Source organism: Athene cunicularia (assembly GCF_003259725.1).
Source record: "Athene cunicularia isolate RWA chromosome 4 unlocalized genomic scaffold, athCun1 chr4_part1, whole genome shotgun sequence".
Classification (NCBI taxonomy): domain Eukaryota; kingdom Metazoa; phylum Chordata; class Aves; order Strigiformes; family Strigidae; genus Athene; species Athene cunicularia.
Genome location: NW_020799098.1, coordinates 3,614,539 through 3,637,885, shown reverse-complemented (window position 1 = coordinate 3,637,885; position 23,347 = coordinate 3,614,539). Strand labels below are relative to the sequence as shown.

Below are 23,347 nucleotides of genomic sequence, written 5' to 3'. Positions count from 1 at the left end.
TGATACTGCTCCAAACCAAGGCAGCGGCGGAAATTTAGATTAGCAGCACAGAGCCACTGTACCTGAATACGTCAGCATCCTTTTCACTCTACAGCATTAGCAAATCCCCTAAGTTCATGGCACGCTCCACATCCCAGATGCTTTGGGCTGGGAGAATGGTTTGCACGCTGGTGTGCACATAGGACCAAATTCACCAACAGGAAGGCAGGGCAGAAAGCGCTTGAAGCGAGTCCTGATACAGAGTTAACACACAGCTATAGGCACACGTAGATCTCAGGGTTCAAAGCAATCCTGCATCCTTCTCTTTAGACATATATTTAACTCTTCTGAGTGTTTTCTCTCATTTATTGCTTCACTAGCATCATAGGTGCACCCTGAATGGGGAGTTAAAATGCAATCTCGATCTTAAGAGCAAGCTGCTACTTGAATATGAAATAAAATAATGATTAAAAAAAAAAAAAAAGCCTACAGGGGTTGGTCTCCACCACAATGTAAAACTAGTGATATTTTCAATGTAATGCAACAATTCTCTTCCTCTCTAAAAATTCTGCCTCTCAGAGAAGTTTGAATCCATGAAAAACACCAATTTTGTCCTACTGGATTTTCCTTGCTACTTTCAAAATAATGAATGGTTTTAAATACAAGAGAAAAGAAAGTTGCACTTTTTGCACTGGAAAAAAGAAAAAAAAAAAAAAACACACTATTTTCTGGAAAGCAACGAGCGTGATTATCTTCTATTGAAGTCCAAGAATAATAGGTATTAATGATGGCACTTCTGCTAATTTCATAAAGCTTTCTCCCAGCTGAGTGAAACACGCTTTATTCAATGAACTTCCACGATTTCAAGCATTTGAACACCATACGGTAGCACCACTGCAACAGCACGCTACAGCATATCTGAACAGTGCAAATACATATATTTTAGCTAGCTGTAGCAGATAATAGAAGAGCTATATTTGCACTCCTCAGTAGCAAATGCTCTTTAAAACAAAATTAGCCTTTAGAAAGAATATTTCAAAAGAGTCGGTGAACCCATTTAGCTTGAAGAAATGCAACGCAGTATCTGCAATAATATATCTTGTAATTCCATTTTATTGCCTTCAGTGATTTTTTCCATGGATTTTCTCATCCCTAATTTTAGAAAACAACTGTATCACTCATCATTTTTCTTGAATATAAAAGAGTAATTCCTAGGAACATGAAATATGGATGTCAAACCCCTCCATGTACTAGACAGTTATAATCTCTTAGAAGTAACCATGAGAAAGCAGAGAGCATTGGCACAAAATTCCTGGCTCAGAGATCTGAAATTTAATAGGAATTGTTGTAACAAATGGAAGTCTTGTTATTCTTTGACCTACACAAAATGGGTCAATTTACAATCTTTTCCTGCATCTGTTCAAAACTCGTGCTACAATGTTCAAGTTAAGGTACCTGAACCTGCGCTGCACCACTCACATCCCAGCTGAGCAAAAATTTCTCTCAGCTTCAGTCCTGGCTTTAGGCAAGTCAAGTAGGAAACTGGTTCATGAAATGTATTGGTAATCGGGGAGACAGTGCCACTGTTTTCACACAAGCATCTGTTGAACACCAAGAAACTGTTCTTGAGAGGTCAGATAAAAATACCTTGGCATAACTATTTCTTCTTCAGGAACTTCCCAAGGACACTAGGGAGATGGGGAAGGGACCTGGAGATAGGATCCAAAAGGAGAAAGAAGGACAATTGGATGGCTAATGTGAGTGGTACCAGGGAGGGCTGGTAAAAAGGTTGGAAATTTGCAGCTGATGCGAAGTGAATGAGACAGGCTCTCTGTTGGGATGACACCATATGATAGTGTAATTAAATATTTACCATAATGAGTAGTCACAAGGGAGTGTCTATATGTAAAACTCGTATTTCCTTCTGACTATTTGGCCTTGTAACCCTAACAGTCCTTTTTTAACAATGGGGGAGTGTGTGTGTATATTAAATGTAATTATACACACACACACACTTCATCCCACATGCCACTTTTCATATGGCAATATTAACATTCTTTACAAATTAATTAAGCCTAATAAGACACCCATAATTGGACTGCTAAGGTTTATTATTTCTGTTTTACTATTGGGAAACAGATCCAGTGAGATTAAGTGCTTTAACTAAGTAAATGAATCTCTAAATTATGGTGGGAACACAGTCCAAGGGCCCTGATTCCCACCCGAATGACTATTTAAACTTTGAAGGTTCTGTGCATGGGCATAAAACAAAGTCGTCTGTGTTTAGTTTTGAATGTGTCCTTTTCCAGATGAAAAATCACTTCTACAATAGATATTAACAGTAATAGTTGTGAATCTTTCCCTTAAAAAAAATTAAATCAACCCAACACCTTTCTGAACTTGCTCTCAGGCTCCTAATGTTGTGTGTTTGCTTTTAGATGACTTTCAGCAACACACAGTCCATTTTCATTCATCTCTGGGAGATGCAGGAACAGTGACTTTACTAAGCCACTGCTCTAATTAATTGAAATGTTTTTGCAGATTGACAAATACATTAGATAAATTAGAATTTCTTCCATCTAGCTGTCTGATCAGTTTAGACAGGAGCACATCTAGGTATTGAGGCATCATCTGGTTATTTTTTAACCTTCAGCTATACAGGCCTTCATAAAAAGAAATGAGATTTTGGGGAATGTTTCTTTTATTAGATCACAAATAAACACTAACTAAAGTACTGAAACATGACCTTGACGTGACCGTCATTTTTCACAGGCCATTTCTAACAACCACAGATTAAAATATGGAGAAAAAAAAAAAAAAAAAAAAAAAAAACTACAGGTAATGCGACTTGAAGAGCACAGAGGAACTGAAGGAACATTAGTTTAATCCGAAGTGGCACTGCTTATATTCCTAACGAAAAGAAGCCACGTATCAACCTACAATCAAACCCGTTAGTAAAAGTAATGACGTACTGACTTCAGATCAGTTCCTTACTCTCTGTTTAATTACAAAACCACTAAACAACTATGATTTCAGATCATCTGCATCTAGTTCCTTATAAAGCTTCTACGTATGGGCGAGCTCTAACCAGTCCTCACGACGGAGACTTACAGAACATGGCAACTTACCTTTGCATACCATCATGAACTTGAAAGGAAAGCAGACAGTTGTCTTTTTAGGCTTGAAATCCCTCATTATTGATCCATGGAACATTAATGTATTTCACAGTTTGTTTCTTCCATAAAAATAGTAACTAGATTGTGTTAAAGTGCCACTTTGTAAGGAAACAACAAAACACAAAGCAAAGCGAGACAAGCCTCAGTGGGCAATTAGGTTCTGCTGACGCTCTTGGAAAAGGTCAAGACTGTCAGCTTCCACTTTAGAAAAGCCAGAGTGATTCCTCAACAGCCCTACACCACCGATGTATTTGCCTCAGCTCTCGGCTTCAAAGACTCTTCAAAGGATATAGAAAAGCCCTCTACTTTTGGGGAATCTGCTAGTGGTATCTTAAAGATGCAATTTGACTAAAATCTTCTGTTTTTCTCCCCCAACCTCTAAAATCTTCCCAGTGCACAAACCTATCCTGGCCCTTCATGTTGCTTTTTCAAATTCTCCTGCCTTCTGCCAGGTAGGTGATGGCTCAGTGACTCTTTGCCCTGTATCAGTATTTCTTGGACAGACACACAATATGATAAAATGTACACTCAATGCCTGTATCAATCATTCCAGAAAGATAAACCTGAATTTATACACTAAGCAGCCATATCAGCAAACTTTTTTTTTTTTTTCTTTTTTTTCTTTTCCCCCCATTTGGTATAACTAGCCTTGCTTTTTCCTGCTGCCAAAGCAGTAGGCATTCCATAACCACTCTGTTGCTCTCTTCTTGCCAATATATCTTCTGTTGTGACTTACTGCTCTGCTCCAAGTACTCTCAAAAGAGCCTGGCTGGAGATGCAAACACAGAGAAACTCAAGAACGACCTCCACCAGCAGTACTGGGAAACAGCATAATTTTGACAAAGTACAAGTACAGCATCACCTTGTCAAACACAGCAGATAATGAGCTTGGAATCAGCCTCCAAAATACTTGAACCAAAAAAAGATGAAAGCTGGCCAAACACTGGTTAGTTATTAGAAAGTGTTCAAAAGCTGTCACTCACATAGGAACCTTTTGACAGATTATACCTTTTCCCGATCCTAAAAATGACAGATACAAAGAGAATATCAAGAAAAAAGGATTTTGTTTACTCCACTCTCCAACCTGTGAGCTGAAAAGGAGTGCCTGGAAGGCCTCTTGTTTCTCTCTTGATCTACAAAGCCCCTCAAAAAGGCTCCAAAATCATCTTCAGACATCGAGTTATCAACCACCTCAGATACCTGCTCCCCTAATTCCTACTGTATTTCTGGACCAAGAAGAGGGAAGTGGGCTAAACAGCAGATAAAAATAAGTGAAAAAAACAATTACTGAATGTTGAAACTATCAATTTCAGACAAGAAATAAGAATACTTTTAAAATAAGGAGAATAATCAATCATTAGAAAAGTCTGCTAATGGTTATGCTTGACTCTTCACTTAAAAAATGCCACTTAAAAATGAAGAAAGGATTTGTTTCTGGAAGTTATGTTCTAATTTTAATAGTGTGGTGGTTTGACCCTGGCTGGATGCCAGGTGCCTACAAAAGTCACTCTGTCACTCCTCAGCTGGACAAGGGAGGGAAAATATAATGAAAAGCTTGTGAGTCAAGATAAGGACAGGGAGACATCACTCAGCAAATACTGTCATAGGCAAAACATACTTAAATTGAGGAAATTAACTAAATTTATTAACAATCAAATCAGAATAGGGTCATGAGAAATAAAAATAAACCTTAAAACACTGTCCTCCTACTCCTCCCTTCTTCGTGGGCTCAACTTTATTCCTGATTTCTCTTTTTATCCTGCCGAGTGATGCAGGGGTGCAGGGGATGGGTGCTGTGGTCGTTTCACCACCCCTTGTCCCTGCCGCTCCTTCCTCCCGAGGGGAGGACTCCTCACACTCCTCCCCTGCCCCAGCGGGGGTCCCTCCCGGGGGTGCAGCCCTTCAGGCACAGGCTGCTCCAGCGTGGGTCCCCCACGGGGTCACAGCTCCTGCCAGGAGCCTGCTCCAGCGGGGGCTTCCCACGGGGTCACAGCCTCCTTCGGGCACATCCCCCTGCCCCAGCGTGGGGTCCCCCCGGGCTGCAGGGGGGTCTCTGCTCCCCCGGGGCCTCCCTGGGCGCAGGGCACAGCTGCCTCCCCATGGGCTGCCCCACGGGCTGCGGGGGAACCTCTGCTCCGGGCCTGGAGCACCTCCTGCCCTCCTCCTGCACTGACCGCGGCTGCAGAGATGCTGCTCCCACACACTCCCACTCCTCTCTCTGTTACTGTTCCATTTTTCCCTTTCTCTTCCTGAAATACCTTCTCGGGGAGGCGCTGCCACCCTCGCTGGCGGGCTCGGCCTTGGCCAGTGCTGGGTCCATCCTGGAGCCGGCCGGCGTTGGCTCTGTCGGACATGGGGGGAGCTGCAGCAGCTCCTCGCAGCAGCCACCCCTGTGCTCCCTGCTACAAAAACCTTTACATGCAGACCCAGGACAAATAGAAATTTAACGAAGGATATTCTTTGTTATGTATCATGCAGAGGTCAAAACAGATGATCAAAATGATCCTTCCTAGATTCACATCTGTAAATCTGTCTGTCTGTCACCAGGAATTGTTATTTATGTGCTTCTGAAGGAGGATGAGCATGGAAGATACTTCACTAAGGTAGAATGAATTAAAATCTTGGGAAATTTTACTTGTGCCGCACCGCAGTCTATAGCAATGACAGCAAAGTAACATTTTTATTGTTAAGGAAACAAACTGTGCAAAGGCTATGATGTGTCTACTATTATCCAGGTCTAATTAAAGTAAAAATAGCTTAAATTTGGAAAAAAAACCTTTTCAAACTGTTCATAAATCCTTAACTGTTGAAATAATTAAGGGTAAATTGATCTTTAATTTAATGGGATATTCAATAGTATACTAAATAACACAATTATAAGACATACAGAACCATTAAAAAAAATAGGATAACCTAATTATAGGCCTAATATATGGTGATCTATCGGATAATTATAAGATGTACAGTATCTTAATGACGTCCATTGAACTTACACATAATACAGAGTCCTGCTGCACGCACACTCCCGAAATACACAAAAATGCTTTTCTTTCAGAAGTTAAATGTAAATATTTCTCCTGAGCAATGCGGTGCCGGTTATTGTCTTGAAGCTTTTTTCCCACCTATGGTACCTGGGGTACTCTTGTTTCAGGGTTGTTTTCATCTGTGCTGTTCTCAGTGCTGGTTTCTGTTACATAGGGAGATTATATTACACTTAGCCTTCTAAAATACTTTTCATAGCTTTATGCACTAAGAGTGGAAAAGCGGGACCCAACAGTATCTTTCTCCTTTGCTTGCTAATAAGGTTAGTTCTGTGCAATATTCTCATTATTGTTTTGATTTTTTTTTTTTTTTTCATACTTGAAACAAAAAGCTGTCAGGGTTTAAGATTTACTAACAATGTACATGACATGCTTCTTACCTATTGCCCCCTCCTTTAATTCTCCTCCCTCACTTTCCTTATTCTAACTTTAAATATACCATCTACATTTCTTTTATCTATCCACTGACCTTTCCTTCTCCCTGCCTTGTCTCACTTTCTTCAGCAATCTACTCTCTCTCTCGCAATCCCTTTTCACTCAGCAGGCAGGTGCTTGTGCTGTGCGGATGGAGGGGCCAAACCTCTTGGTCAGTTTAAGAAAAATATGGAGAGAAAAAAAAAAAAAAAAGATAAATAAAATATCTACACTTTAGAAAAGAAAAAGAAACACAATGTTTTTCAGCTGAATAATGATGCTTACACCAAGAACAAAAACACTGTGAGTCACAGAACTGAAGATTCTTTGGAAGAATTCATGTTGGAAATGAAAACCTGGAATTTCCAAAGCAAATAAACAAATGGAAGACCCCAGAAGATGAATTTTTGATTGCGGACTGAAATAGTGTAGGAAAATATAACGGCGGAGGGAGGATTTAAATACTGTTAGGTTTTCAAAGCAATCCTTCTTTTTTATAATCCAGAGCTTTGACACTCCCTGTCTGAAAATTCAACTTATATTGGCATTTTCTTCTTTCTCTCTCAGTTTAGTTTAGCCATGAATCACCTGTTCTGCTGCTCCTGGGTGCAAGATGCTGTTAACAATTTGACATTCCTCCGGCTGTGCAGTAACCGCATTCCAGCTCTTGCTCCTACCGATTTCAAATGGGGAGTAGGGATCTCTCAGATAAACGCATTTAATACGGCAACACAATGCATGGTTACAGTTATTCCTTAGCAGCTAGCAGTGCCTACCTAGCAAGAAAAATCCTAGGAATAAGCAAATCTGGTACAGACCATGAAAATCTGGAATGGACAATTCATATCTCCTCAAATATTGAATTGTCTCCCAGTGGATTCATATTTATTGTACATTAAATGCACACGTTGAAAAGGATAGTAACATAGTTTTATCTTAAAGTGCTTATAATCTGAAAAAGACCTGAACACGCAGAGTGGGATGGAAAATGATGACACCATAAACATGTGATCAAATTATAATTGCAAATACGAACGGTAAATGAAATTGTATTGGTGCCAGTTACTCTTCATGTCTTCTATCAAAAACAAGAGACCAGATTCACTAAGTAATTCCAGTATATCTAATTCATATTCACTTATCTCTTTCTACCTGCTCCAGTTTTTAAATAACTTTGGGGACATCTGTCCCGATTCCTGTATTATGTGTTGCTTAAATTCTGATGAAGCTTTGGCCTCAGTTTCCCAAGTATACTAGTCTGCAGCAACAACTAACAGCTCATTTCCACTGCACAGCTATGTTCATCCTCCAATTATCACTAATGACCACCTTATTTTGTAAAAGATCGTGAAATAAATATACCTGCGGGTGTCAGAAAGCTGGTTGAGAGATACTGAAAAGCAGATGGAAAAAGGAAAACTTGACAGTTTGGGGTTTTTTTCTGTCTTGGAATGGGGGGAAGGGGGGAATGAAGACAATAAAGAGGATACTAAAATCATCTTCTTTATGAAAAAAGGAAAATATGAATGTGAAACAGAGTTAACAGTGGTCGGTTTTGCCTTTTTTATATTTGTGAATAATTCAACACTTTGGGGACATTTGGGCGTGATTTTATTTTTCCCTAAATTTTCTCCCTAAACTCTAGTTAAAAGACAGACTAAAAAAACCTCATTCACCGATAAATATATGGAAACTTTAATAGCTACCAGAATAAGTGTGCTAAATATAGATACTAAATTAAATGCTAAAGCATAAAATAGATCTATTTAACACCCTGCTTTTACTTTCCCATTCACACATTATATATACATACACACTTGGTTTTGGAGGGGGGTTATAATTCTGAATTCTCATTCCCATCTTAACAAACATGTGTTGGTTTTTTTTCCCCATGTGCAGCTTTGTGCTAAAGGGTAGAAACATTACGTTCAAATCTACCATTTCACGAGCTGATTCAGCAAGCATCATGCCATTTAAGACAACAACAAAAATTGTGACCTAAGAGAGAAGATGGTTTAAAAAAAAAAATCACAGTATAGAGCGCATCAGCTGAAGGAAACCAGTCTATCGGCATCCCTTCATACCAAGACTTCATGCCGTCTGTGAGAAACATCATTTTTTTCTGGAGGCAGCTTGCCTAGTGCTGAGCCAGAACCAGCACACCGCAGACACCACACTAATACCACAGCTTTGGATTTTGACGATAATGGGTTTTCTTTAACTTATGATGGAGAAAATGCCTCATTTCTCCCCTTCTCAAACAGATTTCCTCAGCCATGACGTATCACACCATTCTTACAATTTTGAAAGAACTAGAAAAATTTCCACAGCGTGGAGAAAGGGACTCTATTGTACGCAAGGAAAAGAAACCTCTAATTAATAAGCAAAACACGATTTCTTTTCATAGGTAGGAGACGGGATCAAGAAGACTTTAGCAAAGTCACGATCAAGATCAAAAAACTGCGCAAGCATTAAGTTCAATTTAAGTTCTACACAACAGCCCCTGACTATTTTCTCTCCCCCTGCTCAGTCTTGCAGGAACACCACTGCTTATTCAATAGAGAGCTGGGAATAACCACCTATAAGACACCAGGAGACATCATAGCATGTTGGATGTCGCCTTCCTGACACTGCAGGCGGCTGACAGCACCCCAAGGGCTGTAGGAGACACGGCGGCTGCTGGGCCAGGCTTTGCCATTCTACTGCAGCCAGTGAGCACAAGCCTGGTGAACGGAAATTAAAAACTGATACCAACGTGAAATAAGAATCCTTGCAATGACCGATTAGAGCAGAGGACCCTGCCCTGGCACACACTCCTCCTACTCAGCGTGTGATGCTCCCTTGCCTCTTCACATGCCACAGTCATAGGGTTGGGCAGAAAGACCTTCAAATTACAGAATTTGGAAGAAAAGATTTACTTATCACGTAAGGGACATGGTGACTTCTTTTGTTTATTTAAACCCATTAAAATACAGATTCTATTTACCTATGTTCTATTATCTCACAAGCAGAAGGAATTTGCTCCAGTGCATAAATATACTATAGGTACAGGTCCTTCTCACATTACTTGTTGTGGTTTTCTTTAGTTAATAAATTCACATGAAACTTCTAGAGGGCACACCCGATATATATGTACAGACACCTAATTTTTTTTTTTTTTTTTTTTTTTTAAATCAGATTCCTGCTGTTCTTTAGTGAAATTATGGCATCTATCAAAAAAACAGCAATACAGTAGACTGGTGGAACTCTACTACTAAGAAAACTAATGAGAATAAATTATCCTGAATGCAGAAAATTGTAGCAGAGAGGTTTTAATTACTTGTTGTATTGTGGCATGTGCTTCAGGCTACACCAAAACCTAAGGGCAGATCCCTACCTGTTACTCACTAAGCCAATTTTCTTAGACACAATAAGCTATTAAGCTAATAATGAATATCCTATAAAAGCAATTTAAGAAAATAGAAGATACACATAACACAGTCAAGCCCTATACTGTAGGACATTAAATGTGTTTTCCACTTCACAGGGTATCCACGATTTTAAGTTTTCCTTCCACGATAAACTTTACAAGCAAGTCAGAAGACTTACCATGACTTCAGTCTCTCTCCACACTAAGAGCATGTGTTGCTGCCCGTTTTCTTCTTACAAAACAAATTTCTGGCAACTTCAGCAAGAATACAGATTCTCGCAGCATGCAGTTAACCTCTTGGTCAAAACAGTATTTCTAAGTATATCTCCATGAATTTGGAAACAAGAAACAGGCAGTATAATTTTGTGTTGGCTTTGAAATACACAAAAATATTTTATTGGGCCAACATAGCTTTTGGCACTGACTCTGAAGTACTCAGTAACGCGGAAAGAAGAAAAGAGACAAGGCTAGAATTAATTTACTCTAGCACCATAGATGGGCTTCACCCCTTTACACGCAGTATGTTCAATTTCTTTCAATTCACAGGTATAATTATGTTTCATTTTAGTTACACAGACTCTGCAGGAAGGGTTTTGTTAGTGGGCACTTTTGTGGCTTTTTTCCTCACATTCCTCCTGGCTCACAGGAAGGCAGAGGTCATTATGAGAGAAAGCAATGTTGGTTTTTTGTGTTGTTTTTTTTTTTTCCCCCCCAAAAAAAACCCCTTTATTACATAAAAATATAATGCAGCTTTTATTTATAAGACTTAACATGTGGTGGCATGAGATACAGTTACAAGCTAAACATTCAGCATATCTTGCAGGGTATAAAGAAGTTTCTTTAGCAATCTTCAGGCACTATTTCAGAAACACACGTTTCTGCCTCAGAGTTTACCTCCTGTTGGCATTCACAGAATCATAGACTGGTTTGATTTGGAATGGGTCTTAAAGATCATTTAGTTCTAACAACCCTACAATAAGCAGGGACACCTTCCACTAGACCAGATGCTCAGAGCCGTGTCCAATCTGACCTTGAATATTCGTTTCCACGGATGGGGAATCTACCTCCTCTCTGGGAAACCTGTTCCACTGCTTCACCACCCTCACAGTGAAGAATTTTTTCCTTATATCTAGTCTGAATCCACCTTCTTTGAGTTTAAAACCATTATCCCCTGATCTATCACTCAGCCCCCTTTAAGTACTAGAAGGCCGCTATAAGGTCTTCCTCAAAACTTCTCCAGCTGAACCTCCCAACTCTCTCACCCTGCCCTCACAGGCGGGTGCTCCAGGCCCCCCCAATCTTCTTTTTGGCCTCCTCTGGACCCACTCGGGCAGGTCCATATCTTTTCTGTGCTGAGGACTCCAGAGCTGGATGCAGTGCTCCAGATGGGGGAATTATAACAAGCCAATTCATTCCTTGAATGAGAAAAGCCAGCATATTTCTTCATTTCTGTGGTGTCATCATTTCATGGACTTTGGGCTGATAGCATCACCTGGTGCAACTGGATGAGGACAGTGTGACTCCTCAGAAACACAAATCTCACTGTGTGTAGAGGTTACAGATATCATCTTGGCTTTATCTCTTGCTTACTCTCTCACATGATTTTTTTTTTTTTTTTTTTTTTTTTTTTTTTTGGTCAAGGAGATGCAAAGATTCATATGCAAAGCCAATCAATTCCTAAATTGCTGAAACATAGGATTGAAGCCCTAACATTTCTTTGTTACTGCCTGGATGAACCCACATCTCTGCAGTGCTTCTTTTTTGTACCTCGGTTTCTGATGGCAATAATAATAATTTAAGCTATGCTAATAGGTGACTCAATTTATCCTATAGTTCTCAGGCAGGAATGAAGCTATGGCTGCTCTAAGTTTTTTCCTCAAAGGCAAAATCCTAAATATAATTATAGCAATACAATTTACTAGTCCATGGGATCTATCCGACTTTTAAAGCCAGGTCATTCCAAAATATCCTCTCCCTTTCTCTTTTAAAATCAAGTAATTTTTTAAAATTTTAAATTTTCAAAAGATAACTATGAGAATCAGGGAAGGTGTTAACCGTTCAATGTTAAAGATGAGTGAAGAGAGGCTTTTTGTGTGACCAGATATTGATAATCAGTAGTTTTCACTAACTTAAATCATGTATTTTTATCATTTATTTAGTTCAAACTCAACATCTGACGCATGGTTGCCTTTGATTCAAGACATTCAGAGTGACAAGAAAAAAGTTTACTGTTAAAGATTAATCATGTTCTTCTGTTCCCACTCTCCTTCTGCTCCTAGATTTAGGAGGATGTACTCAACTGTAGCTTTCTTTTCACATTATGAAAAAAAAAAATCGGGCTTAGATTCCATTTATTTGTAATTTATTCTTCTATATTTCTTATTCAACAGACATAAGCATACATTCTGCATGTAATAAACATTTGTCTCCTTCATTATTTTGTTCTTGACTAATAAATGGCAAATACTTTCGCAAAGTCCTTCTGTTTAGCCATGACTCTAAAATGCTCTAAAATGTGTAGTTTGTCTTTTTGTCCTTTGTTCATCTCGCCTTTAAGATGTGTCATTAACTCTCAATTAGTATCACTTGGCAAAAATCTTACTCCTGCCTTCCTGGCTTTGTTAGAGCAAGCATTGCTACTTACCCTTTCTCAAATGTTTTGAGGCACAGCTCCAATCCTCATCAAGCTGTAAGAAGATGCACGTGCTACGCACCCTGCTTGATCATCCCCTGGTTCTAACACCCAGCTATGACATTGATCTCTTTAGCATACATGATTTTCTCCTTTACTCTTGATGTGAAGCTTCATTCTGTGTTATATCAGGAGCAGAGGGCCTGCCATACCAAAACTGGCCATGTTTATCAAATCACATTTATTAATAATAAAAAGAGGAACAAATCCCCATTTTTTCTGTACAAACTATCTCATGCACTTCTTATCCTAAGCTTAACAAAGCCATGTTTCAGGGAAAGTAGCAATACTTCCCACATGATTCCCATCAATGTCTACAGAATTCTAGCTTTTATTTTAAATGATATTAAAAAGAGGTTCTGTCATTTATAGTTGCAAAGATAACTGCTGAAACATGAAAGCAAGAATATCAATGCCAGAGCTGCCTCCTAAGCCTGACAGCTGCAAGTGCTCCTGCTGCTGCTCAGAGTTAGACGCCAAGTAGCCAAATTTAAAAAGAAAATAAAAACAAAACACAAAAGCAACTTTTCTCACGTTTTCAGACTGCCTCCTCCCCACTTGCTGTTGCTCCTAACAAACTTGCAACCAAACTCCTTTCTTTTCTGCTCGTCTAGTATGCCAGTTGCTGATGATAAAGGGACAGTGAGAACAGGAATTGCAAAGCATTCCTCTTGCTAAAGAAAGCATCGTGTCCCGCACGAAGGAATAGGAGAAAAAAGATGGGATCAGAGGGGAGCAAGGCGAAGGACAGTGGATTGCTTAGTTCCACCTTTATGTTCACTCTGCTATTGCTACACTTTTTTATCCTTTCTGGACTTCCACCAACAGGAGCCCATTGTCCCAGCGCAGTTTTTCAGCCACAGGCAGTGAGCAGGAACCCCTGACCTGCAGGATGCAAAGACATTGGTGCAACCTCTACATACAGCACTGCAGTCACCTCTTCTCCTGTTGCAGGATGCAATGGTTGTGATACCAAATGGTAAATCTCTCTTCAATAACACATCCTGCCCCACTAAGAAAATAGCAACTCATCTGAATCTAAATTCTAAAAACATTTCTTTCAAAAAAAAAACCAAACAAAAAACCACCACAAAAAAACCACCACCTCACATTTTCTTTCAACATAGAGGCAATCAGATACTTTAGTTACATTGCTGCCGATGGGATTTACTTGATTAAATTACAACTGGGAGGAGATATAAATACATCGGTGAGCTGAGAGTGCTGAAACAGTGCAAATACCATTCATCACGTGTCAGCAAAATCTTGACAGTCAAGGGGTTAACGGCAATACTGGAATGAAACATATAAATGTAATCACTTTTTTATTGTCAGTTATTTGCAAATGTGTAGATAACCAAAGTAAATGAATGTGGCATTATCCTTTCACTAAATACTGGATACCACACGTCACCAGTGATTGGACAATTTAGCTGTATATTAAATAAATATATTAATATAGAATATAGTACCCTCTTTAAAGAATGAAGAAACTTTATTTCTTACTAAAGGAACAGGCAACAGTGGAATTTAAAGTGGGTAAACCTCAGTTATACAATTACATTAGCAATTACAGCAGCCCTACAGAGTTAGTTATTGCCCTATGATTGACTAAATCTTTTCGTGATAATGGACATTGCTTTCAGAACTGAAGGATGATATTTTTATGGACTGCTGGAGGCTTTTAATTCCTTTACAGCACATTAAAATATAGTCAGTCTTTTAGCCATTTTAACCTTGTTTAGCACAAATGGTTGAACTTGAAATTCATCGACTTAAATGGTCCATGGAAGATATCATTAAGAATTGCTGTACTGGAGGTTTTTTTGGTTTGTTTTTTTTTTTTTTTTTCTCTTTTTTTTTTAACTTGTAATGCATTTAATTATTAATGTCCCTCGATCATTTATGGCCCATTGTTTTTCTGATATTCCACATCTTTCACCTTGCCTGTTCAAAGGGTTACAGGAGCCATAATATTCCAGATACAAAGACATTCACTGTTATCAATAGATCCTGCATTAGTTAAAAGTGTCTATACTTTGAGTCTCAGTGATTATACAAATAACCAAGGTTAAGCTGAATAATGACCTGAGGGCAAAACTATTGTATACACAAGACAGTCAGTTTTGAGACACTATATGCTCATATTCCATAGATTATCTTTTTCATCCATACACATATGCATTATTTGTTCTTTCTTTAGGATAAGATGACCTCTGAAAGCAGTTTTGTTTATGTTTCTGTGATCTACAGTACAAATTCAGGAATAGAGGTTAACTATCTGATTTGCAGTGACAAGAGGGCCCGTAACCTTCACAGGTTATTAATTTTCATAAGTTTGCCTTGAACACCTCCAGTGTTGTTAGATTTTAATCTGTGATCTGCAAAAGCCGATCTCCTTTCTGCAAAATTCAACAGCAGAGTGACAAGCAGGACTTGCTTTTGAAACAGAAAAGAAATATATCTCATAAAAACTACCCCCATTCATTTAGCCAATACTTGTCTTTTACTTTTATGTATGCTAGAACAATGGTGTCTTTTGTAACATTGCTGAAGGAGTCAAGGTCAATCTGTTATGGGTTGGTTGGTTGTTGTGGTTTTTTTTTTTTCTGTACAAGAAGAGAACTGTATGAAGAATACACTAAACAAGGAGTTATCTATTTGTCTTTCTTTGAATCATTAGCTATTGGCCATTGTTTTGTAAATAAAACTGGACCAGGTCTTCCAGCAAGCCTCTTCCCTCTGGTTGGAATTTCCCCGCTGCATATCAAAATCGAAATTCTTGTCTCTTGCCTTGGTATAATTGTATCCCAGGCCCATGAAGGCAGCCCCACACCAATGACAGTGACCTGAGCCACACCACCATCAACTCCAACATACAAAGAGACTAGTTGGAGCCTGTAAGTGGAATTGAAAGAACTGAAATAGCTGTACAAGGAAGCAACTGACCTGAAGGAGCAGTCAAGATTTAAAATATAAGCGTTGAAGTTCTCAAGGTGACTGATGGCCAGGGAAGTTCAGGTTAAAAGGGCTACTGAGGAGGTGCCCATAATTTTTTTCAACCTTCTGCCAATGCTATGTAAGTCAATATGACCCCAATTACTATCCATTTGGGGGGGAAAAAAAAAAAAACAAACTAAAAAAACAAACAGCAAACCCAAACCAGGAAGATGGTATTGGAAGAAAAGAAGGGAATAGGAGAGATAGGAGCAAAAAACTCTACATACTTATTAAATAAAAGCATTTATATGAAAATGCATACTATATATCTTGAGTAGAAAAATTTTAAGGGTTAATTTTATGCAATATGGGCCCATTAATACTACTGAGAAAAAAAAAAATGTCTAAGACGAGTACAGTTTTATGTTAAAAGTGCTAACTTATATAGATTTAAATAGTATGTGAGAGTGTGTTAACATCACTGATAGATCCACTGGGTCCTATCTCACCTGCTTTCTTTCCTGATCTTTGAGGAAAATTATCTGACAAACTATCAGGAAGCCCAGAGCTCCCAGACTGCAGTAACTGGTGGAATTCATACGCTCCCCAGTTTTTGGGGAGTCAAGAAGTTGAGGTGATGTAGGTGATAAGAATTTTTAAATTAAATTTTCCAAATAAATCTAGAAAACACAGAACATTTGGCACTGTTCATCAAACTGATGGGAAGTTCTGCATTTTCTGCTGTGGACACAATTAAAGCTGGCACAGCAAGAAATCTGTTTCAGTAAGGACTGCGGATATTTTTCAACTTTACCATCAAGCACAAAAGGCCTCAGCACCCAAGAATATCTTCTTTCCTTTCCAGAGCATGCTCCCATACAATCGTAATTACTAAATAAGATCAATTTAGCACCTGCCAGTGAAGCATTAAGTGGCACAGCTCACATCAGCTTTAATATCAAAATACCAAAACAGAAATAAAATAAGAAAGCAGTACTGTAAACTCTTTATAACCTTGAACACACATCTCTGTACATAAAGCAGGATCAGACACATTGTAAAACTCCAGGCTTTTTCTCCTTTCATTTTTTCCTTTTACCTTTTAAAGTTCTTTATAACTTGTTTGTGATTCTGCTTTGATAACCCAACGAAACAAAAGAATCCATTGTCTCTTGTGAAAGAAAGAAAGAAAAAAATAACCAAAAAAAACCCACAAAAAACCCCACCACATGTAAATATCTTAAAAGCAACAAATGGAGTAAAGGTATTCAAAAGCACTTTTCATTGCACAGCTCTGTATTTTTATGACCTATGCCTTTCAACAAAGGTGTGTTTTCTATTGGGGAAAAAAAAAAAAAAAAAAAAAGCTGAGATAACCATAAACTTTAAACTACAGGAAAACCAAATCTGAATTGTCTTAATCTTTCCCAATACGACATTAAGTCAGCAAGACTCTATGTCTCTATTTTGAAAAACACATGTATGGAACAAACCTTAGAAATAAAGTAATGAAAACACTGCTTTCTTCATCCTGATAGAAATTTGGATATAATTTTTTTTTTTTAAAAAGCAAACAGTTTACCATAACTGTTCAAAACTCTGTATATTATATACACATTCTTAATATCTGCACAAGAATGTTAATATCTGCACAAGAATGTACTGGAAATAAAACTCGTCCTCTGACTTTTTAACAAACGCTTTCTCATTTTCAGTCTCATCCTATTTTATAAGGTGATTTTGCACAGGCTGGAAAAGCATTGTGAAAAAACATCACTCCCCCCATGTTGTACGGATATATTTTGTTCCTAGGCACCTCCTGTTGCCTATGTTGTTCTGTTTTCACCAATTCATAGGAATTTTATTAGAAAATGTCTTCCAAAGCAGCTATGCAATTCATTCAGATATTGAATTACAAACAAACAAACAAACAAAAAACCCCCCAAAAAACAAAACAAAACAAAACAAAAAACAAGCAAATGCAAGAGTCTAGTCCTACAGATTTTCTTCAGAGCAGGGAATACATAGGCAGCAGTTTCTACATGCAAAGACTGAAATATAAATATATATATATTTAGGTCTGGTAGCTCAGTACAAGCAGAACAGAATTTATTTTCTATACAGGAAGTAAAAAAATCAAAATAAAAGTAAAACCTGCTCAGTATGGTCATGGAATAGTCAAGTATAGTCCTAAAATTTCTGCTTAATAATTAAGAGAAACCAAAGCTTTTCCAGTAAAAGAAGAACAACTTTAAGAGTACTTTTCTTCTTATACATTCAATGGCACATTTTATATCCATACAGCATTACAATAATAATGATACCAAATCAATGACCAGGTCTGCTAAGACTAATACATTACAATTTTATACGAAAATAGAGCTCTAATCCTTTGTGTCCTCAGTGAAGAGTGGGTAAACTATATATTTTAATTCTGAGATTTCTTCAATAAATATTCCATATTGAATAATCAACAGGAAATTACAATAAGCAATCCCGACTACAGAGCTTTTCCTTCCATTTTTAATTTTTGAAGTTTCATTGGTTTGTGTCATAATTGCTCTGTTATCTCTATTTATCTTTCCTGCTTATATCTGGTAACAAAAATGTAATTACTAAGATATGTGTATTTAGGTTATGATATATACATAGATATATCTAAAGTGTCTTACTCATTACTTTACCTAAATGAAATATTACGTCACAAAGAGACTAATCTATGACAAACTGCTCCCAAGAGGTTTAAAATGTTCCGGCACAATATTCATTATAAATTGAAAATTAATGAGGAAACTTGTTTAAAAATTGTCTCCAGTTTCCCAGGGGTTTAAGATTAACATTTTTAAAGTGCATGCAAGCTCATTTTGATATGTTATGGTCTTTAGCAATAAATAAGTCATATTGCTTCTCAAAATCACTGTTAAATTAATCTTCCGGTGGATTTGTCATTTTGAATATTACTATAGTATCTCAACAAACTGCCTAATACAGTAAACACTCAAACTCTATCATCCTTACAAAATTCTGTTATTCAAGTTAATAGGCCTAGGAATGGTTAGATATATTGCTTGTGAGTGTGTGTACAAATAGTACGTAAACTCAAATTTAGGCCCAATATGAATTGTGACATAAATAGACATATACAAATAGAAAGAGAAAAAAAAGAATGAATGAATGAATAAAGAAATGAAGGAGTAAGTGCCAGGTCCAATTTTCCTAGTAAGAAAAAAAAAAACAGTCAAAGTGAAGAAGGAAGAAAGAGGTGATTTTCTGTTTTTTAATCCTAGGTGTTCAAGGTGTACAGATCTTCAAGAGACGCTGCAAACTCCAGTGGAATAAAGTAATAAATTATTTTGATTCTAAGACAGGAAGAGTAACGAGCATGATGGTTTTCTGGTTAAATTACTGTCTCTGCAGTTAGAACATCTAATTGTACTATATCCCTACTTTAGGAAAAAATAATACAGCATGATGTCAATAAGAACTTAAACCCTATTAAAGGACATGAACAGTCAGACCTCTTTCCTTTTTTTTTTTTTGTCTTTTTGATGTCCCAATAGCATCAGGGATTTCCTGTGTGCTGCATTCATCCAGTTCTAGAGAGAATCCAATTTCAGCTCACTCTTTTGCATTTCCAAAGGGGTAACAGGCAGAAGAGTTGCTGCATCACTTGTACTGCAAGTCATCTATAGTCCATAAGAAATTTCAAAGTAAATTCACTTTCTCATTGCATTTGAAATATATAAAAAAGGCAAGAAAGTCAGGCTATATGTCCACTAGTTAATCCCTTTTCCTGTTGCGCTGACTCTCATGTGGAAATGTCTCCATTTCTCTCAATTTCTCACCTAAATTTTCTTGTTGCTGCTGAAATGTGTTGCTGGGAGGGAAATCACATGATTCTTCACATCCTCTGGTCAAAGTGTGAGATAAAGATTTTCACTACTGTCAGTGAGATTACTTGTGCATATAGAAATATTGTATTTTTTACTTGAGTCATCCAAAACACCAGTCTATTGACTTGGCGAGAATCAGTGATGACAAATACAAAGTTTCATGTTTCCTCCACAAAAAATTACAGCTCTAACTATCTAGCACATGGACATTCTTGATTTAGCATTACTTACAAATAGCAGGAAATAGAATTTTGGAAATGCATTTTTTCTGCTTTCATCAATACTAACAGTAGTTCTTTAAAGCAACACACTGCCAAGCCTGAACTGAACATTTCCTTTCTCTTGATTCAACTCTTAATCCAAAAAGAAGTATTAGATTTTGTACATTATAATCCAACAAAGGTGTTATAATCGAGCTCATTGTGCGTGTGTGGGAGGGGGAATGGGGCATGTGCTTGGGTCTGTGTATATTTACAGGAGAGCTGAGAAGTTTTCAAGTGAAAGGCTCTGTTGATAAATGGTGGTTAGAAGAAGAAAATTGGTTATTCAATGAACAAAGTGGTGTGTAATTTATTTTACTTCATTAGATGCTAAATTCTTCAAACACTGCGAGGAATTAGAATGCTTTGAAACTAATTACTGTAAGTACATTTAATCATAGCTTTGAAGTTACTTTCAACATAGCATGGTCTTTTAGATTAAATTATATTTTTCTGCCATTCCAATGCAACTACCCAGTTCAAGGGCAGAAGAGGGGCAACAAAAAAAATGCTAAATGTTGTAAGTAAACATAACAATAGTTTTGCCCTGTTTTTTTCAGACATATTTCCATAACCTCCTATTGCTACAAGCTTACCAGTTCCCGCTGAAAGTTGAGTACAATTTTGAATACATAAACATTATCATAAAATTAAACAGTTATGTTATTATATATAGTACAAATAAATGCAACGGAGAAGTAAAACAGCAGGGAGCACAAAGATGAATAAAAACGCACTTGCAAGGTGTAAGGACTTGCTGGAGCAAAGATTAAAGGAGTTTAGTAAACTCTGTCAGGCTTGTTTCCTTGTACATACAGTACTGGTAATTCAAGCACTCGGTTACATGATATTTCTTTGCCAATGATGAGGCCTAGCATAAAGGACCCAGCCAGCATAAAGATGAACCAATAACCAGATTGTATTTGACACAAAAGGGTCAGGACATGGGTGAGCACTGGGGGTACAGACAAGTCAATCAGGTTGTACATAACCAACATCAATCCCAATGACCACAACAACACCACACAACCAACTGCGAGCAGAATAAACAGTGAAACGCAGTCTCCCATAGAAGGGATGGGAGACAACCAGGTCAACCAGCCAAACACATCAGACCAAGGAAGCCCCATCATGAATCCCTACAGAGCCCACGTTTACAAAAGCCAGAGCTGAGTGGAGCCCAGTCCCAGGGAGGCAGGAGGTCCTTCCCCAGCAGGGAACTCTGCACAGGACACCCACCTCACACACAGACACTGCTCTCTCCCTGCCAGGGGTCCCAGCTTTGACCCCTCAGTGGGACACCTGACCTTGGGTTACTCACTGAAGACACCTGGGGCTCGTTCACCCAATGGCTCTGTCTGCAAGGCCGCCCCACCCTGGGGGGAAGCCTAAAGGGAAACTCACCCCCCTTTGGGAAGGGCTGTGGGAATCACCCAGATGTCAGCCTTAATTGGGGGCTTGGGGTTGAAACCCCAGCATTTCATCATGATAAATGACTGCTGAAAGGAGGAATTTTGGTTTGGGCCCGTTTCCTGCTTAAAAAAAAAAAAAAAAAAGGTTCAGTGGTTTTAAGCAACACAGAGTACCATGGATCTCCTCCCTAATCATGAGCTTGATTTTGACATTATTTGCAGATCGCACAGGCAGTTTTTGTGGACACAAGCAACTTGAAATTTTATCAGTCTGATGAAAGAATGCACATGTTTCAAGTAGCTTTGCTGATCTCACCGATTTCCAATCACATTCCTTATATTTAAATGTGCATGTTGTACTTCAGTGATTTAACTGGATTTTAATTGATTTTGGATAAAGACCTTATTGAAGAAAAGAATGGTTTTATACTCTTCTGACTACTTTTTTTCTCTCTGTTCTCTTGTCATGTAAAGCACCAATACAATATTGCAGGTATATGCATTACATTAGAAAAGTCCCATCATCTCACAGACATCTAACATGCTGCAGGAGAGAATAGTACTTTTCCTGCTGTTCTTTATTAGGTTTATTAACTGTCTGCATAGCATCTATCAATGGTAAAACCAACTTATGGCAGAAATTCACATATTTCATAGCTTACAGGGGCCCAAGAAGGCTGGTTAATATTCAAGGATCACCTCCTCCAAGCTCAGGAGCGATGCATCCTGACAAAGAGGAAGTCAGGTAAGAACACCAGGAGGATGCATGGGTGAACAAGGAGCTCCTGGACAAGCTCAAGCACAAAAAGGAAGCCTGCAGGTGATAGAAGTAAGGACAGATAGTTTGGGAGGAATACAGAGAAACCGTCTGGGTAGCCAGAGTTAGGAAAGCTAAAGCCCTGATAGAAATAAATCTGTCCAGGAACGTCAAGGGCAACAAAATAAAAGCTCCTATAGGTACATCTGTGATAAAAGGAAGACTAGGAAAAATGTGGGCCCGCTCTGGAATGAATAGAGAGATTTGGTTACCTGGGCCATGAAGGCCAAGATAGTCAATGACATTTTTGCCTCAGCCTTCACTGCCAAGGGCTCCAGCCACACTGTCCAAGATGCAGAAGGTAAAGGTGAGGACTGGGACAATGAAGAACCACCCCCTGTAGGAGAAGATCAGGTTTGATAACATCTAAGGAACCTGAAGGTGCACAAGTCCATGGGACCTGATGAGATGCATCTGCAGATTCTGCGTGAACTGTCAGATGATGTGGCTAAGGCACTATCCATCATATTTGAGAAGTCATGGCACTCTGACAAAGTTCCTGCTGACTGGAAGAGGGGAAAAAATGCTCTTTGGAAAAGGGAAATAAATAGGACCTGGGGAATTAAAGGCCGGTCAGTGAGATTTATATTGTAACTCTTTGCAGAGAATACCATAGAGACTTGAATAACCAAGTAATTCATATAAACACAGAAACATAAAACATCTAGTGAGTAATAGGAAATAATAAAAAATCTATATATGTGGATCACCAGAACTAAAATATTTCCAAAAGCAAGAAAGTGGAAAACTGATGTGCTGGTTTTGTCTGGGATCGAGTTAATTTTCTTCACAGCAGCTAGTATGGAGCTGTGTTTTGGATTTGTGCAGAAAAAAAGTGATAACATAAGGATGTTTTCATTATCGCTGAGCAGGGCTTACAGTCAAGGCCTTTTCTGCCTCTCACCCCACCCCACCACTGCGTGGGCTGGGGGTGCCCAAGGAGTTGGGAGGGGACACAGCTGGGACAGCTGACCCCAACTGAGCCAAGGGGTACCCCAGCCCACATGGCGTCATGGTCAGCATCAAAAGATGAGGGAATTAAAAGGAAGGGGGACGTTTAGAGTGATGGTGTTTGTCTTCCCAATTCACCGTTACGCATGATGGAGCCCAGCGTTCCTGGAGATGGCTGAATCCCTGCCTGCTGATGGAAAGTGGTGAGTGAATTCCATGGTTTCCTTTGCTTGCACACATGGCTTTTGTTTTATCTGTTAAATTGTCTTTATCTCAACCCACGAGTTTTCTCATTTTTAATCTCCTGTTTCTCTCCCCCATCCCACCAAGGGAAAGTGAGCGAGCGGCTGTGCAGGGCTGAGC

At 38.5% G+C, this 23,347-nt stretch overlaps 1 protein-coding gene across 2 annotated transcripts in view; it reads right to left on the bottom strand.

Moving 5' to 3' along the window:
• Positions 1 to 23,347, bottom strand: part of CTNNA2 (catenin alpha 2) — a 494,091-nt gene that overhangs the window by 260,842 nt on the left and 209,902 nt on the right. The gene's annotated exons all lie outside the window — the stretch shown is intronic.